Source organism: Cebus imitator, unplaced genomic scaffold, assembly GCF_001604975.1.
Source record: "Cebus imitator isolate Cc_AM_T3 unplaced genomic scaffold, Cebus_imitator-1.0 Scaffold52, whole genome shotgun sequence".
Classification (NCBI taxonomy): Eukaryota; Metazoa; Chordata; class Mammalia; order Primates; family Cebidae; genus Cebus; species Cebus imitator.
The window spans coordinates 5,610,374-5,629,486 of NW_016107367.1; positions in this window are offsets into that span (position 1 = coordinate 5,610,374).

A 19,113-nucleotide genomic window follows, 5' to 3' on the forward strand; every position below is an offset into this window, starting at 1 on the left:
CATGATTGATTGTTGGGACCTGCCTGAGACCTGAAGCTGGCATCTCTACCATGCATCCCTGGAAAATGGCGTATCCTCGGCAAGCTCCGGGATGCCAGCCCGCCTCACCCCACCAGGATCCTCTGGGATCCTTGCAAGCCCCTTGCCCCCTGATCCTCGATGGCCCCTGACTTCTGGCTACTCCTGTCACTGGGCGAGTGTTGGTCAGAGCCCTCCCTCCCCTGTGTCTGTCTCCCCAGTTCAGCCTAAGTTCCTTGAGGGCAGGAGATACGCGTGGTTTTGATCAGCACCCCCATCCCTGGGGTCATGCCCAGTGTGTATGGTAATCCCCCCCATCTGTATTTTCGCTTTTTGCAGTTTCGGTTACTCACGATCCACCATGGCCTGAATATATTAAATGGAAAATTCCAGAAGCAAACAGTTTTAAGTGTTGCATTATTCTGAGGGGCATGATAAAATATTGTGCTGTTCTACTCCATCCCTCTGGGGCATGGATCATCACTTTACCCGCTGTATTGCATGCCGTCTACACTGCCTGCCCACTCGTCACTATGTGCCCACTAGTCACTTTGTTATGTTGATTGTCATGGCATTGCAGTGACTGTGCTCAAGTCACTCTTATTTTATTTCGTAACGACCCCATAGAGCAACAGTAGTGGTGCTGGCAACACGGATATGCCAAAGAGAAACTGTAAAGTGCTTCCATTTTAAAATTTTTTTAGCTTTTTTGTTTTTTGAGATGGAGTCTCACGCTTGTCAGTCAGGCTGGAGTGCAATGACGCAATCTTGGCCCACTGCAACCTCTGCTTCCCAGGTTCAAGTGATTCTTCTGCTTCAGCCTCCTGAGTAGCTGGGATTACAGGCATGCACCATCATGCCCAGCTGATTTTTACATTATTAATAGAGACCAGGTTTCACCATGTTGGTCAGGCTGGTCTCGAACTTATGACCTCAGGTGATCTGCCTGCCTTGGCTTCCCAAAATGCTGGGATTACAGGCATGAGCCACCACGCCGGGATTTTAAAGTATTTCCTTTAAGTGAAAAGTTGAAAGTTCTTGACTTATTCAGGAAAGAAAAAAATTATATGTTGAGGTTGCTAAGATGTATTACAAGAATAAATCTTCTATCTGTGAAATTGTGAAGAAGGAAAAAGAAATTCATGCTATTTTGCTGTCACAACTGAAACTGCAAAAGTTATGGCCTCAGTGCGTGATAAGTGCTTAGTTAAGATGGAAAAAGGCATTAAATTTGTGGGTGGAAAATATGAACTGCAATGTGTTCCAACTGATGGCAATAGGGTTAGGAACTACCCAGGGTTTTATGCAGCCACTGGGGATGATGGGACGCATGCCCAGTGGATAAGAGAGGACTGCTATATTTCAATTAATGATGCGGAAAAAAAAAAAGACTTATCTTCAAATTCTTGTAGATATACTCACTACCCAGGACAGTTTTGTAACTTTTCTAACTTTTGGCCTGAACTGCCAAAGTTCCTTCTGTGAGTGTGGGAAGGGGAGGCTGTCCACCAGGTTTCTCTGCAGACATTCCAACACTTGCCAACATGCAAGTGGATATGCGCAAGAGGAGTGAGGCTTTGAGGCAAGACCGATGGACCGTTGTGCAAGCCAAGGTAGTGAATTAATGACTCCCAAAAGGTCACACTGCCCTGAAGACATGGGCTGACCTGCATGCCCCCCAAGCCCTGTCTCAGTCTGTGTGTTTAGGCTGGCTGGAGGCTCCTGGCTGTGCAGCTGCGTCTCCTTAGACTTAACTGTACCAACGGTGTGCTGGTGGCTGGACTGACTGTCTGTCACTGCCTCATCCTTATGCTTCTCAAATCTGGAGATGCAGCTCATCAGAGAATGTTTATTACAAATATTAAAATCAAATGTGCAAAGCAATGAAGCTGCCCAGATATGTAAATATGGGATGTTTTCTCCTCTGCCCCCATGAGAAATATAATGGGGTAGTGGACTTACAGTTGGGTTTTGGACCCCACTTTGTCACTTATTAAGCTTGCAACTTTGATGAAGCACAAAGAAATGGTAACCTATGCTGAGGTCGTCACACCAGTCCTGGCTCACGATAGCTAATCAATGTTGACAGTTCCCACTAGCGAGTTCTTCCATGGGCCCCAAAGGAAACAGATAAGTAAAAACTAAATACAGATTTCATATGCACACATGCATGACTCCTGTAGGCACACATTCATCTTTGTATGCTCTAATGCCTGAAGCATTTTTCAAATGTCGATGATGAATGTGATGTATACAGTGGTGATCAACAGCCTGGTCCGCCTTCAACCTCCTTGGGTTTAAATCTCTGAACCCCCCCACCCTGACATGTACCAGCCATATGACCTGTGTGTGTCACATTATCACATTCCGTACGGGAGTGATGTGTCATCTACTGCAGGGGTGATGCTTCCAGTTGCTAAGAACACTGACCACTGAGCCAGAATTCTCTGGGCCAAATCTCAGCTTTGCACACTGTTACCTTGGAATAAAACTGACCCTGTCTGGAGCTCAGTTTCTGAATCTGTGAAACACAAGTAGCAGTCATGAATAGCTCCTAGGGTTGCCGTGAAAAGGAAATGAGACAATACTTGCTTCACTTTCAGAACAGTACCCAGCACCTCCGACTCTGTCTAAGGGTTGGCTGTGTGGATTAGGTGGGATTCAGGGGGATGAGAGAGATAAAGCACTTAGAACAGCAGTATCACAGGCAGAATCCAACAAGTGTTAGTCTTTCTCCTTGTTGTAGTTCTCGTCTTGGTGTTATTTCTGTTTTACAGATGCGTTGAGGCTCCAGTGGATCATTCATGAGCATGTGGCTTGCTGACACTGTCTGCAGCAAAGCAGAGGTACCTGAGCAACATGAGAGGCAGTGGCATGTTTTTCTTAGAAGTCCTAGCTGCTGATTCTGCCACGTGAACCAGATTTGGACATGGACTAGAAGGCATCTTTTCAAAGTCTTTTCTTAGCTTCCCACAACTATAAAGGGAACGAAAAAAAAATATTTTGAATGACCTACAAGGCTCCTGTGATCTGTCGCCTGCCCACCTCTCCTGCCTCAGCTTGTAGGATGTTCTTATACTCAGCTGCAATCATACCTGATTTCAGCTCCTTTAACAGGCTAGGAGCCTTCTTACTCGTGATCTTCATGCATGCCAGTCACTCTTTCTGGAGTAAACAAATGCATGAAACATGCACCTTTTCTTCCCCATTCTTCTCTTTTATTAATCTGATACCTTTGTGTGTGTCTCAGTGTCAAGCTTCCCACTTTGAATGCACAATTGCTGCCAATAAATTGTGGCCAAGAGTTATCCTTTGAGAGAATTGCAGTATACCCAGCAGCTCATAGAAAACATTCAGATTGGCTTTGTTTGGACATAGTCACTGCCTTTGTGGAGCATTATTCTGTCACAGCCCTAGGGAAGCTACATGCATCATCTCATTTGGCCCTCCCCGTAACAATATGGCAATTTGTACCCCTGCTTTATAGATGAGGAAACCAAGACCCAGAGATGTCACATGGTACAAATGAAAGTTACAACGCAATGCTGGAAGAGTTGGGGCTCAGAACCAGATCTGCCTGATTTCTTCATCAGTCATTGATTGGTTTGATGAATACTTATTGGATATTTACTTTGTGTCATGACCTATGGCAGGTGATGTGATCAACAGACATATGGTACCTGCCCTGGTGGAGCTTGCAGTCTAACTGAGGAGATGAATGAGTAAGCAGAGGACCACAGCAAATGTGGTAGAGCATGGAAAAGAAACAAAAGGCCCAGCCTGGCTGCCACTGGAAGCTCCGTAGACTAGGTGTATCAGTTAGAAGTGCTACGTAACAAGCAGACTCAGAACTCGTTGCCCTAAAACAGCGGAAACTTAACTCACAAGTCTTCACTTTGGCAGTTTGGGCTGGCTTAGCTGGGCAGTTCTTCCAGGTAAGGCTGGACTTGCCCATTCACGAATGTGTGATCAGCTAGTGTGCTGGCTGCACGTGGCTGGATTAGGATGCCCTTGTTTAGGAACACTAGGGTCTCTCTTTGTGTTTGTCTCTGTCCCTCCAGCAGGTTACCTGAAGCCTGTTCGCATGAATACCAGTCAGAGTGCCTGAGGGCAAACCCTACTGCACAGGCATTTTTTAGGTCTTATAAATTCAGGTCCTTACATCATCACACATGCTGTTGTTCCATTCAGCAGACAAGCCACAGTCCAAAGTCAGTGTGGGAGGCACCCAAGGGCTCGGACACAGAGAGGCTTTGACAAATCAGGTCTGTTACTCCAATCAAGCAGTAGTGCCAGCTAGACTGAGACAGGAAGGTTGAGAAGGCTTCTAAGCAGAGAGGAAAGACAGGGTGGTTCGTGTGGTAGCTCTGAACGTAGAATGAGCATGACGCGTGATGATGGCAGCTTTGTATTATTCCTGCTTTCCTTGATTCTCTCTCCAGATCCACACGTAAGCCACTGAGCTCCCAGAAGAAAGGGGATGATTCACCCAGGTCTGTGCCAAGCACGATTTGGGCAGCCCTTCGACAAACCCAACGGTTGCCAGTAAACAGGGATCCGGAGGACGTCAGCCCCGCCTTCTGAGGCCAGCATCTCGTCTCAGGGTTCCAGGCCAAGCTGTGCACGGGTTTGAGCTTGAAGCCAAATGACACTCAGCATGGCAGCCATGGGTTAGGTTTTCTGTATATGACAAATGGGAATTAAATTGAAGATGGAGGTGGGTGTGGAGGGTGTTTGGGGAAAGGAGTACTGGGGGGAAGGGAGCTGAGGTTGGTTTTCTCCCTAACTTGGCAAGTGTGAACCTAAAATATTCCTTTTAAGTCAGAACGACCGTGTCATTCCACCTCCTGCACCCCCTCCCCAAGGCTGGTTCTGATTATTAGCTGAAGTTCAGGGCAAGTCAAGGCACTTCTGGTTCAGCAGCCAGGAACAACGACCCCTTTATTCAGTGAGGAAAAGCTGAGTCTGGTGGCTGAACGACCGCTGGGCTCATGGGTGTGGGGTTAAGCCACATCAAAAAGTGCTCTTTCTCCAGGGCCAGGGACCCACGGCTCCCATTCTGTGTGAGGTTCCCGAGTTATGGAAAACTGCGGCATCATCCCGGGAGCCTGGAATGAGATCTGGGGACTTGGGCCGCAGCTCGCAGTGTAAACGTGGCAGCCTTCCTCAGAAACTGACTATATCTGGTCAGTCAGGATTCGAGTAACTGAGCAGGAGGTGGCAGCTAAAAGGTCTGGGAGAGGAGGCGTCTTGCAAAAGTGACTGAGCAAGGGCTCAAGATCTGGGACTAGACACTCACAAACTCTTGGCTCGCTGTGTGACTCCAGGCTTTATGCTTCCCCTCTCTGAACCTCATAGATAAGAAAGATGGACTCTGAGGGTCAATGGGCCATTAGTGAATGTCTTTACAGAGAAACAAGGGGAGATGGCTCTGTGGGCAGAAGCAGCACTGAGAATAACCCTGCACAGTTATTCCCTTTGTGGCTCAAAACTCTCTTGCACAAGCACCTGATCTTCTGAGTCCACCAAAGACCATGCGAAGGCGGGAATTTTAACCTCCATTTTGGCAGGTAGGGACACTGAGGCTCAGAGTCAGGGCTCACCTGAGTCATAGCTCATAACGGGGCACACCCGCATCAAGTCTCATCTTTGGATGCCAGTCACGTGTTCTGCTAGAGCAGAGGGGGCACAGACAACAGGGCAGACAGAGCCGACAGGGAGCCTGAGGCTGGACAAGTTGTTAAAGCTTTCTACGTCCTTCTTTCTAACTAGGGAAACTGCCTTGTACTTATTGCTAAAATGAGGGACAATTTATCTGAAGTGTCGAGGCTGGGCGTGGTCTGAGGAGGGCACTTGGCTGTCCCTTGCAGATGGTAGGATGACTGACCTGCCCCTTGGCCTGCAGCTCACCTTCATCTTGACCACCTAGGCTGGCTGCGGCCGAGGGAGGCCCCTGGCTGCTCTGACATCCAGAGGACTTGTCTGGTGAGATGGTGAACTTTAGGTGTCAACTTGATTGGATTGTGGGAGGTCCGGATAGCTGGCAGAGCACAATTTCTGGGTGTGTCTATGCGGGTGCTGCCAGGAGAGGCCACCTTTTGAGTCAGTGGACTGAGTAAAGATTCACGCTCAGTGGGGGTGGGCACCAACAATTCTCTGAGGGTCCAGATCAAACAAGGCAGAGGAAAGGTGAATTATCTCTTTCTTTCTCCTGGATCTGAGACGCCCTTCCTCTCTTGCTCTTGGACATCAGAACCCCAGCTTCTCTGGACTCTGGCTTGCAGGACTTGCTCCAGTGGCCCCTTTGGCCTCCCTCTGTGGGCTATGCCATCAGCTTTCCTGGCTCTGAGGTTTTGGGGCTCAGACTGAGCCTCACTCCTGGCTTTCTGGGCCTCCTGCGTGCAGACGGCCTGTCGGGGGACTTCTCAGCCTTCATAAATGCACGAGACTTCCCAGCCCCCGTAATTGCATGAATCAATTCCCATAATAAATCTGTCCCCACTCTTTCCCTCCCATATAAATCCTATTGTTCTGTCTGCCTGGGGAACTCTTAGGAATATACCTGCTCCTCCCAGCCTAAGCAGAGGGCTGACGGTGACGGACAGCACGTCCCGGGTCTCCTACCCCCACACAGCTCACCCAAAGCAAGCCCTTGGCTAGATGTTGTTCTCAGAGTCCCCTGATGTGTGAGTTTCACGAATCCTGTAACAAAGTCCCACAAAAATATAAGCCATGAGGACGCAAAGGCATAAGAATGACACAATAGAATTTGGGAATTCAGGGGGAAAGGGTGAAAAGGGGGTAGGGAATAAAAGGCTACGAATTGGATTCAGTGTCTACTGCTTGGTTAGTGGGTGCACCAAAATCGTACAAGTAAAAGAACTAAAGAACATACTCATTTAACCAAATACCACCTGTTCACCCAAAAACCTATAGAAATTTTTAAAAATGAGGAAAAATGTTGGCTCGGAATAACACAAATACATTTTCTTGTAGATCTGGAGGTCAGAAGCCTAAACTCAGAGTCAGCAGACAGGTGTTCCTTCTGGGGGCTGGAGGAAAAACTCCATTTCTTCCTTCTTCTTTCCTTTCACTGACTTTCCTTTTTTTTCCTTTTTGACTTTCTCTGCTTCTGGTTGGACTGTGGTATTCCTTGGTTCCTGGCCCCTTCCTCATCTTCAGAGTTCATCACTCCAGCCTCGGCGTCTGTTCCCACACCTCCTTCCTCCTTTCACCCATCCTCCCTCTTACAAGGATGATCATGATTACAGTCCGCATCAAGCCGAATAATGCAGAATCATGTGACCCTTCACTTTCACACCTTCGAGGCCCCTTTGCCACATAAGTGAACATTTACAGAGACTGGGGACTATTAGGGGAATATTTTGGGGGCCGTTCCTCAGCCTACCTCACCCGGCATCCTCCGGTGGCCCGCATAGCCATCCTTTCAGCCAGTCCCTGTCAGGGCAGGCATGGCCTCTGCCGAATCCGTCTGCAGCAGCGGAGATGCCTGCCGGAATGGGCAGGACCTGCCCCAGGCCCTGGTCCAGGGCACTTGTCAAGAATCAACACGGCCTCTCCCTCAAGGTCATTGTCACAGAATGCAGAAGGCAGCACTGGCCTTGTTGGTGAGCCCCCAGGACATGTCGCTGGCCACTGTCTAAGGGAGGCAGCAGCCTGTGCCCCACGGCCTGGGCTGCCCAAGAAAGGCACAGGAGTGTAAGGCAGAAGAATCCTCTGCAGCGGGAGGCCTTGGAGAAAATCTGCAGCAGTGACGGTGCTCTGCTTATTCAGGAATTACATTAAAAAAAGAGGAAAGTCAGGGCGTGGTGGCTCATGCCTGAAAATCCCAGCACGTTGGGAAGCCAAGGCAGACGGATTGCCTGAGGTCAGGAGTTTGAGACCAGTCAGGCCAACATGGTGAAACCTCGTCTCTACTAAAAATAAAAATATCAAAGGATTAGCCAGGTCTGGTGGTGCCTACCTGTAATTCCAGCTACTCGGGAGACTGAGGCAGGGGAATTGCTTGAACCAGGGAGGTGGCGGTTGTAGTGAGCTCAGATCGCGCCACTGCACTCCAGCCTGGGCAACAGAGCAAGTCTTCATCTCAAAAAAAAAAAAAAAAAAAAAAAAAACAGAAAACACACACACAAAAACAGACTGTTATCCCATTAATATGCTAACCTAGTGGGGATGACTTCTCTTCTGTTCACCACTCTTGCCTCCCTGATGCCTAGATGGGGTCAACAGATGCATCAAATGTACGTTACATTTAGATATCAGATGAATAAGAACTTTTTTAGGATAAGTACATCCCATGAAATATTTGGTACCTACTTATATTAAAAATAATTACTGAGTATCTAAAATTCAGATTTAACTGGGTATCTGTGTTTTATCTGGCAACCTTAAGCTAGCATGAAGCTTGGTGCAGTAATAACTGCTGAAGGAAGGAAGAAAAGCAGCGTTGTCACATACATGCATCAGATTCTGGGCTAGGTGCTTAGCTTACTGATATGGAAAGGCGGGCAGGGAAGTGATCTGTAGAGAAAGACGGGTCCCTAGCTAGGGCTTCATCCTCCAGGCTGTGCCCACAGACGTAGGTGAGGACAGGCAATCCTGCCTTCACGCCCAAATGTCGCGTTTTCCAAGACCACCCTGGACTGTCACGCCCTCATTCTGTGCCTATAAAAACCCCAAGACCTGGACAGGTGCAGGGACTCATGCCTGTAATTCCAACACTTTGGGAACCTGAGGCGGGTGGATCACCTAGGGTCAGAAGTTCAAGACCAGCCTGGCCAACCTGGTGAAACCCCATCTCTACTAAAAATACAAACATTAACCGGGCATGATGGCACATGCCTGTAATCCCAGCTACTCTGGAGGCTCAGATAAGAGAATCATTTGAACTTGGGAGGCAGAGGTTGCAGTGAGCCGAGATCGCGCCATTGCGCTCCAGCCTGGGCGACAAGAGCAAAACTACATGTGTCTTTTTGTCTTTTTGTTTGTTGTTTGTTTTGAGATGGAGTCTCGCTCTTTTGCCTAGGCTGGAGTGCAGTGGCCGGATCTTGGCTCACTGCAACATCTGCCTCCTGGGTTCAAGTGCTTTATTGCTTCAGCCTCCAGAGTAGCTGGGATTACAGGCACACACCACCATGTCCGGCTAATTTTTGTATTTTTAGAAGAGATAAGTTTCATCATGTTGTCAGGCTGGTCTCGAACTCCTGACCTCGTTGACCTTGTGATTCACCTACCTTGACCTCCCAAAGTGCTGGGATTATAGGTGTGAGCCACCGTGCCCGGCGGCACTCCATCTAAAAAAAAAAAAACTGGGACCTTAGCAGACAGAGACACAAGCTGGCTGGATGCCATGAAGAACACACCAGCAGAAGATCACACAGCATGTGGACATCAAGAGGAAGTTGAGTGGAGCACACCAACAGACCCCTGCAGCCCACCAGGCCATCAACTGGTGGAACAACATGGAGTTTTGCCGGGGTGGTCAGAGAGCCCAGGCCACTGAGCAGCTCGACTCCATGGAAAAACCAAATCCCGTCTGGGTCCCTCCATCTGCTGAGAGCGTCTTCCACTCAATAAAGCCTTGCACTCATTCTCCAAGCCCATTGGCTTTGGCCTTGGTGGAACTTTTCTGAGACTCCCCCACCTGTGAGGCCGTCGTTGCTTGTGGCACCCCTTCCTGCTTCCCCAGCATAGGAGAGGAGCCCTCCAAGCCTGCACTGCTTGCTCTCAATCCTTCCCAGGAGCCTTCAAAACAAGAAATCTGGGAAAGCAGGTGAGACTCCAGATCCAGGATCAGCTGCCGGCTTGCCTTGGCGTTAAGCATTTGCTCCAGGCAGAAACTGGAGCTGCCCTGGACACTCTCCACTGCCTCATCCAGGCTGTTGGTAGCCACGGTTACATGGGGCTGGAGGACTGGCATAGATCTGACCCTCCATAGGGCTTTCTCTTTCTCTACATTGACAGTAAATCGTGAGACCCCTGCACACACTCACCAGTCGAGTCTGGGAGGCAGATAGAGCTGGATTCATCAGGGCACCATGATTTACTACTTAGATGAGGTTCAGCAGTTATTTTATTTGCTTCAGAGATTCGGGCTTCCCTCTGTCTCTTAAATGGGGATGGTATCTTTTGAGTTTATGTAAGAAATTACTGAAAAGATAACTGCAAATTACCTGGCACCAAATAGGTCTTTAGCATGTGTTAGCAAACCAACACCCACCCATTTCAGTTTGAAAGATGGAATATTCATTCATCTATGTCAAAAGGGAAAGAAGAGGAGAGAAGGGGAGAAGGGTGGAGGAAGGAGGAGAGGGAAGTGGAAGGAGAAAAGAAAGAAAAGAAGCTTCTGCAGAGTCTGCAATTGTAAAGGGTGTAGACAGAGGAGAGAAAGCAGAAACACCAGGCGATTTTAGTTTCTAGGATGCCTATATCTGCAGCATCTGCATTGTTCTCCAGCTCCCGATGCCTTTCTCCGGTCTCTGTCTGATTATTTCCAGATAGGAGCAGAGCAGACCCCGAATCTAGTTCTGGGGGTGGCCAAGTCAGTCTTCCCAGGACTCTTCTTTGCTTCTTTGGGCCCCATTGGGAAGGAAATCCCAGCTTTCAACTTCCCAAGGTCAGAGTAATTGAAATTCTCTGTCTGTATCCCAATTTTCCAGCTGAGGACTCTTACAGTTGTCAAGACATAAAGAACCAAAATGGGCACTTTTCAAGATGACCATGAGTGTATAATTAGTCGATTAAAATTGTCAAGATGTTACTTTTGGTTAGTTAAATGATGTATCAAAATCATTCTGTTGTTTAAGGGTAGGCTCTGTGTGTGCATGCACTCAAACACGCTAAAAAAAAAAAAAAAATGGATCCAGCAGGGATGGGTGACTGACACAACTTGGTCACAGAGAAACATCTTTACTAGAGACCCCACTGGCAGGACAGTGACCATGGACACAGCCTGGAATGGTAGAAGGTGGCCAAAGCTGCCCACTGCACCCTGAGGGCCCCGGCCTCAGGAGGTTCCCACCTCCTACAGAAACACCTTCTTTTGGTCTGAGCTGTGCACCAGCCTCTTCCTTCTATCCTAAATTCAGACAATTAGATGCAAGTCCCTCTATTTATTTACTGGGGACACTGAGTGTCTGATTTATCATGGGTTTGCCCATCCAGGAGTTAGAAATCAGACTAACTACTACATGGATTTGTTCTGAAAAATAATAAGATCCAACAAAAAAGAAGCTATCACCTTAGTGAGGCCATGTACCATGGGACATACAGGTCATGCCCCTTCCTTGCTTCCTTCTCAGCTCCTTATTGTGGAATGATGTTGACAGTGTAGAGGAAGCTATGTCTGGGATCTTGGGACATTCACTGCAAAGCACACAGAATTCAGCACCCTTGCTATTGTCACCACACACCACAGAAGAGGGGAATAGAAATGACAAAGGAGGTTTGGTGGCCAACTGGACCTGAGTTTTAGTTTTATTTCTGCCTTAATATATGTAAGACCTGGGGAAGGTTGCTCTCTGAGCCTCAGTTTTCTCTTCTGTAAATTGAACTAATAATACAAACGTGGAAGACTATTGTGAGGCTTAGGTGCTGAAAGGGATTCACTCTTAGAACCTGCAGAAGGAACCAACACGATGACATCCTGATTTAGCCCCTAAAGTCTCATTTAGGAATTCTGACCTCTAGGTTGAAGTTACTAAGATAATACATTTGTGTTGTTTTAAGCCACTAGGGTTGTGGTTAAGTTGTTGACAGCAGACCTAGGAAACTGATGCCCTTTAAAAAAACTACAGAAGGCCTCCTTCTCACTGTGGATGTTCATCACGCTTACTTTGTGACTCATGATTTTGTTGAGAGCACCCAAGCACCCATAAACATCTTCTTAGGATCATGGTTCTCACTCAATGCCATCTGGGCAGCAGGAGGTTGACCTTGATACATTGAGTCACCTGGGTCAGAGCTAACTCAATAATTTCTTGTTGGCTGTCATGTGAATAAAGGTGGGTTACAGCCCTATCAGCATTAAGGTAGTCATATAATGGCTCAGAGATGTACAGAGAGGAGTAGAGATGCCCACACCGCCTACAGCTTGTCTCTGCTCAGGGAGGGAGCTCAAGGTAAGTGACTGGGCATGAAATTATAGGATTTTCATCCTAACCTGGTACCATAAAGTTATTCCTGCAAATTAACAACCCCTGATGGGTCTATGATGGGCATCGATTGGGGTGTTGAACCTCCTCATAAACCACTAGTGTTTCTGTTTTTCTAAGGAAGAAAGCAAGTGTCAGAGAAGTCTCAGAGACTTACCTAAAGGCATACGGGTGAAATTTGTACCAAAGCCCTCTGATAATAATCCACCCCTTTCTGTACAGGTGATATGATATTGTCTCCAGATGCAGAGTCCCAGGGTTAGAATTTCTGTTCATCTTCCGGAAGAGGCACTTCTGTTATTCAAGCCTCAATTGTGCCTCCTCTAAAACGTAGGATGGACAGAGTGAGCCTCAAATCAACTAGTCCATGTCACAGCCAAACATCATATGTAGCTTGTATTTAGAGCCAGATAAACACTAGCTTTTACCAGAAAGTTACCTATTTAGGGATTTATATATATTCCATTATTCATGTATATATATATATATATATATATACACACACATATATATATATATTCCATCTCACTCCAAAAACTGGTTTTAGGGAATTTTTAGAAATTGTTACCCATGGTAAATTGTTTTGAAGGCTCTGCAAGAACTCATATTGGTTCTTCTTTCTCAGCAGAATCCACACTATCTTTCAATCAAATTAAGCCTTATGCTTGAATGGTTCCAGTCTAGAAATTGTCTTTTCCCTGTCCAGTTCCACCACACCTGGCTCATGCCTCCGTTTAACATTCCCACCCTCCTGTACTCCCTTGGGATTTTGGTCCATCCTTTCCATTTGGTTGCAAACTCCTTTAGATCATCAGATGGATTCTGTTCAGATTTATGTGTTTATTTGGGCATTGTATGAATCGACAAATGTATCATTTAGGGCTTAGAAAAGAAAACAAAAACCCCACTAGGTATTTCAAACAGACAGGACTTAATATGAGAACTGGACCAACTAAAAGAGCAAATAGGAAATCAATATTACCCAGAGTTAATAACCAAATAATTAACACAACAAGCAGTCACTACTGGAAGATCAGAGAACAAAAGAGAAGTGGTGAGGATACCAGAGCTGAGACTCAAAATTCGAGAGAGGCCCCTGTGAAGAAGGGCTCATCAGCGGCTGTTTGTGGGTCTAAGGAGCCGTGAAAAGTCTGGTTCTGGGAATGGGAAAAGAAGGTAGAGACCGAGTCCATTGCTGCTGCTGGAGCAACACTGAGAAAGAAAAGGAGATATCAAGAATAAAGTTATTTTTCTTCCTCCTGCCTTCCTGCCTCTCTCCTGTGACTTCCACTGACACAGCTCAACAGGAAGCCAAGGATACGGCAGCCTGGGAAATGGAGTTCACAGAGTCCAACCCCAGCATCAGACACCAGAGTAGAGAAGGGTTTCCTTGGGGCTGAGAGTCAGTAAGTAGGTAACCACCATAATAAAATTTTACTGAACTTCTGCTCTGGGCTGAGTTCTCTGCTCAATGTCATGTTCATTGCCATAGGCCCTTTACCCACCATCTTCATCGATTTTATTTTTTTAAAGACAGCAGCGTATCTTCATTTTCATATTAAAAAGAGGTAGCGTGTAGGAGTAGGGCATTATAATCAATGGTCAGTTTGGGCCTCCATTACGCCTCAGTTCTGATTCCATCTCTGCTCCTTATTAGCTGGCCAACCACATCTAGTAATGAGACTTCTCTGAGCTGCTGCTTTGTCTTGTATAAATGAGGCATCATATTCCCCCCATCGCAAGTTCTCTGTGAGGAATAAATGAGCGAACCTACTGGGCTTGATAAATGTCCGTATTTTACATATTTTTAGCTCAACAGACTAGAGGGCCAGGCTCCCAAAATGATTTTAAATGAAACTCAAGTTCCATTTGGAATAAGTGATCTGGCTAGAAACATCTAGCAGGTGGCAAAAGAATAAGACGTAAGTATCTGCTGGTACCGTGTGTGGGCTCGTGGACTGTCAAGGAGCATGGAGCATCAAAGTAAAACATAACACTCTCCGCTCTGAAAATAATTGCCAGTACTGTGTTTCTCCCCTGAGAGGAGTACACCAAAAGAAGTGCACAAAAGCCTTTTTCCAAGTTGGCTGAGTGAGAACTGCTATACTGGCCACCCAGAGCTAAGCACTCCAAGGCAGAAACATTTACTCTGATAATCCGGAAACCACAAGATTGCAATGAAAACTACTGCTTCTGAGAGGACCCCAGGCTCTAAACTGCCATATTTCAGATTTCCCGTGTTGCCCCTAGACAGGGATCCAGGTAGGCATTGCTTTTGTTTCCCAATATTGCTGACAAATTATCTATTGCATACAACAGCAATAGATAATTACTGTTGAATAGAAGAAATGCAAAGAGACAACCAGGTATTTTTATTTTCTACACAGTCACCTGAAATCTATCACAACTCTGTTGGTTTATGTCCCTGGTCCTGCAGCAGCTAAATGAAAATAAAGAAATTAAAATAAAACAAACAGGCATGTGGAACAGTGCCAACACCCTTACATATACTATTTTATTTAGTTCTTACAACAACTCTGTGAGGTATTACCACCCCCATTTTCCAGAAGATAAAACAGAGGTCTAGGGAATGAAATTTTTTACCTAAGATTCTACCTTCCCTTTCAGAACCTGGATTCCAGCTGAGAACTGTAAGACAGATAACATTTTGCTCTGGTCTTTTCCTGTACAAAATGCAACATGTGACCCCATAGAAGTACCCCAGTTATTGGATCCTCAGTTATCTCCCTTGGGAAGTAATGACCTCTCTAATGGCATGGCCACATCAAGCAGCCATCAAATCTGTGCTGATCATTGGAAATACAGGGGAACCCAAAAAATGCAGAAAAGTCAATGGCATGAAGGCTGCTAGTGTAACTAATATGCAAAGCTTTGCCAGCAGAAACATGTTTCATTTTTTTCCTTTCCCAAGTTGTAGAAACCCTTGCATATGGTTGTCTTTACTTTAATGTGCATGAATAAAATATATTCTTGTGAACTGAGGCAGTCCACAGGCTTTTGAGATCAAACAGTTTTCAAGTCCAGGTGAAATGTGGGAATGACAGATAATGTTGTCAATATGCTATATTTTTGTTAGGTTGAACAAACATGGCCATAGCAATCATTTTCATCATATATATGCATGTGCATTTGTGTGTATGTGTATGGGAGGTGTCTTTAAAGAATAAGATGTAAGGAAAAAAATCAATAAATGCAAAATTTTCCATAAAACCTTCAGTGAGAAATATCCCTCCCCACTCCTCATGTATATTAAAGTGAGCAGAATTTGCTGACTTGCATGATGCAATGTATAGTGATTACTGGGAGGTATCTGAGGTGATTAAATAACCACAGAATTGGAGAGACCTGGAAATAAATATACTAATTCAAAAGCCCAGGCAGAGTCAGTAACACGCCATGGAGGGGGTCTTTGGGTATTGGAGACTTCACCTCATTCCTTCCTTGCTACAGAAAAGCAGCAGAGATGTGTGAGTTGTTAACAGTGGGTTACACATTGTGTGGGAGTCACATTTGAAATACAAAATGCATGTATATATAATGAGCTAGCATGAATGGAATGAGTGTGAATACTGGAGTCAGATAGATATATTTGAATTTGGCCTTGGCTTTAGGTCTATAACCCAACTCTTATAAGCCTAAATATTCTTATCTTTGTAATGGGAGTAAGAATTGCCAGCAGAATGAATACTCCTTAAATTATGGCTATTATTAATAAGTTAGTGTGACAATAACAACGTGTTGATTGTTCATACTAGAAGGTCTTCTAAATTCATTAATTCTCACAACAAAACAAAAATTACTAACGAATCTTCTAAATTCATTAATTACTTTAATTCTCACAACAGCAAAACAAAAATTGCTAACAAAAATTGTTAGCAATTTTTCCATTATGCAAAGATTAAAACCGAAATTCTGAAAGGGAAGCTTCTGGATTCTATCAAGTTTAAGGTAAAATCCATTGTAAGATGCATGCTTACCTTAAGTACCACAAAGAGAAAAAGGTATGCTGACAATTCTAATTGTAAGATGTCATCAATTGTAAGGTGCATTTTATTTCAGAGGTTAAAACGTTTCTTAAAATATCACCTTAGGGTCAATAAGCTATGATAAATTGCCTAACATCACACATCTGTTAACTGGTAGAACTTGGGTGCAAACATGGGCTTTTACAGCAAAAAGCTGGGGGCTTGTTCCCGAGCTAGGACAGTACCTAGTGTAGAATGGAGCCCTGTAATATATACGAAGCATCAGAGTATGTGTTCTATAAGTATATACTTTGTATTGCATATTATAGTATATGATGTCCCAAACCATATGTATGAGTGTGTATGTATAATTTGCTTTCCAGGTCAATTTCCATTTTGGGACTTCTCTAAAATAATCTTGAAGCAAGAAAACCATTATTTACATATTTTTGACAAAATAAATTCTGGGAATCATGTTGTCAGTGAAAAGTAGAGAAAAAAGCAAATTAAACTGTGGGTGTTGCTGTTCCTGGAAAGATTGTTCTCAGCACTGAGACTATGAAATCTATCGGTTCTAGCATCCTGGAGGGGACCAGGCCTGATCAATGTCACCCATGTGAAGGGACTCCACTGCCTAGATTGTTATGAGCTCATATTTCCACTCTTTAAAATGCATACAGGAATAACTTCAAGCAAAATAAAAAATATCAGTGTGTAATGGCCAAATTCCCTGAGGTTTGTAACACGTTGGGACTGATTTGCTGAGTTATAATAAAACTAAGGCAGACCATCAAAGGCCCTCAAGTTGACATAAAATATGAACAATTGAGGAGGAGAAAGACTGACCAGCTAATTTATATTTGGAACAAATAGCATTTTTTTAAAAGAACAGTTTTTGTTAAAACCCATTGTGTGTGTACTGATCATGAGGAAAGTGCCAGCCCTGCCCTCAGATACTCTCAGAGCCCCTGTGCCAGGCAGGAGACCCATATTTATTGTGCTAATTCCCTAGTTGTTAAATCGGTGCCCATGTTAGTTGCATTCACTTACACTCACTTTACCTACTTTGCAAAGAGCTTTAGGGCTTACCAAACACTCCAACACTGAGTCACCTTGGGGCATCCTAGAAACTTCTAGGTGGATGGCATTTGATCTTCCTATTATAGATGGAAAAGGGGCACCTGAGAGAGGTCAGCAGCTCCTCCAAAGACCCAGAAACTCTGGGGAAGCAGTGAATTATTTTTCAGCCAAATTTCAGAAAACCAAGATGAGGAAAATGTCTATTTTGGTGCTTTCAAAATTACCAAAAAGTTATTGATAGCTTTACTAATTGGACCTCAAAAGCACACAGAGATTTGCAAAGTGCATTCACGTGCATGGGTTTGTTTTATCATTCACACCGCACTCAGGGGCCACTAGAAAAGGGATTCCTCTCCCCCTTCTCATTTTTGACATATGGAAACCGAGGTGCAGCGGGGTAATAAGCCTATCAGGAGGCTCAAGGCCAGGAGAGCAACTCTCCTTTGCAGGCCAGGTGAGTCTCCCCACCTCCCCACACACAGTCCCACTCTCAGATGTGAGCCCATGTTACCGTTGCCTCAATAATCCTCAAATCCAGCTTTGTTTGATAGGGATGAGAATAAGGATTCGGGAGATTTGACCAGCTATCTTTCACTTTAGTACCGCTTGAGCTAAGAGGGAGACTTTGGGGATGACAGAGAAAATATGATCTCAAGTGGAATTTAGCCGGAGCCCACGAACTGAGAACTCCTTAGGAGAGAAGGGTACTGGAAGTAATGTTTGTTGGAAGCCGTTCTGCACCAGGACCCTTCATAATGCCTCATGCTGCATCACCAGGAACCAGCTGTGGTTACAGGAGCTTAAATGCCTGACCCAAAGTCATCAGCCACGCAGGGCTGAGCCACTGCTTTCCAGTTCAAGTGCTGGCCCCTGCGGCTGTTCCCAATGAGCCACCTCTCTCTGGATGCACTTCTGGGATCCAGGGGAAGCTGAATGCTCTGACTTTCTCCCACACACTCTAAAGAAGCCTCCAGGGAAGGATCTGATGCCATCTCTGCCCCAGGCCACCTGGATTTAAGTCCCAGTGTCCCTAAAGACACCTTTGAAACATTTCAGCTTCTCTGGTCTCTCAATAAACCTTAGAGAGGAGTTTAAGGGAAAGAGAGACGTCTAGATGTGCTTGGAAGAGATAATTAGCAAGACCAGTCTAAGCCAGTGAGGGGACTTCGGCCTCTGCCTCTCCAACACTAGAGGCCTTTATTTTTAAAATAACATGTTAAGTCTGCAAAAATGGCATTTCTCTCTCTCTCTGTTTTCTATTCTAAAAGTGATACTCAACCAATAAAACAAGGAGCATAAATTAAAAGTAGAGGGAAAGAAGCTGGTCCCACCACCCAGCCATACTCAGAACACAACCGGGACAGCAACAGTAGCAAACTTCCCCCCTCCTCCACTCCAGGAGCCCAGGAGCCCCAGGACAGACCACTTGGACCTCCCAGCTCCTGGTGCTCCGAAATTCTGTCCTCATGAGCCCAAGTAGATATATTCTCTGGAAGAAAAGATGAGGCAGGCCTGATCTGCCAGTGGTCAGCTGCATTCTTCCCCTGGCCTCTCTCTCCCTCTTTTCTTTGCTTTTCTCTCTCTGATTCCCTATTTCTGAAAACTCCCTGTTAAGTGGAGAGCTGATTTCAGGGGCACAACAAACATCAGGGAGTCCTTTCTAGAGGTCCTATTCAGTAAGCCTGAGCAGAACGTCAACACAGCCCATGGGTCCTCCTCATTCCTCCATGATGACAGAATGCCAATTCAGATACTGCCCAGAATCAGCAGGACGTAGTTATTTCACTCAGCCTGGAGCCCAGAACACAAATGCCCCGTTGAAATTATTTTGATTCCGTTACGGAAGTGGTCACTGT